Raw genomic sequence first — 541 nt, forward strand, 5'->3', positions numbered from 1 at the left:
GGCAATGGGGGTGGGAGGAGGTATGAGAGGAGGAGAGGTGGTAAGGAGGAGGGATGGGAGCGATAACTTTGGTTGGAATGTAAAATGAAATGTAAAAAAATAAATTTAAAAAAATTATAATAATTTTAATGTTGATGCTATGTTTTAATGAAAATGTAGGTTGTTAGAAAGAGATGTCACCTGTTGATAGTTTGTTTTGACAGCTCTTTTGTTTTCTTTGTTTGTTTTTCGATACAGAGTTTCTCTGTAGTTTTGGAGCTTGTCCGTCAGCCTCTGCCACCCAAGTGCTAGGGTTAAAGGCATGCGCAACCACTGCCCGACTGACTGACTGCTCCGTTTGTAAATCAGAGGAGAGGCTGTTGCTTCTGTTCTCCTTATTCATCAGGAGAGGCTTTGTTGTTATTTTGTTTTGTTTTTATTTATTTATTTATTTTTAAAGAGAACGGATGTCTTTAGTAGAGCTCAAATATACTGAGCATTGCTACGTGAAAATGGGATGGGATTTACCAGAATAGATGCCACACATAAGCAAAATTACAGT

Source organism: Arvicola amphibius, chromosome 17, assembly GCF_903992535.2.
Source record: "Arvicola amphibius chromosome 17, mArvAmp1.2, whole genome shotgun sequence".
Lineage (NCBI taxonomy): Eukaryota > Metazoa > Chordata > Mammalia > Rodentia > Cricetidae > Arvicola > Arvicola amphibius.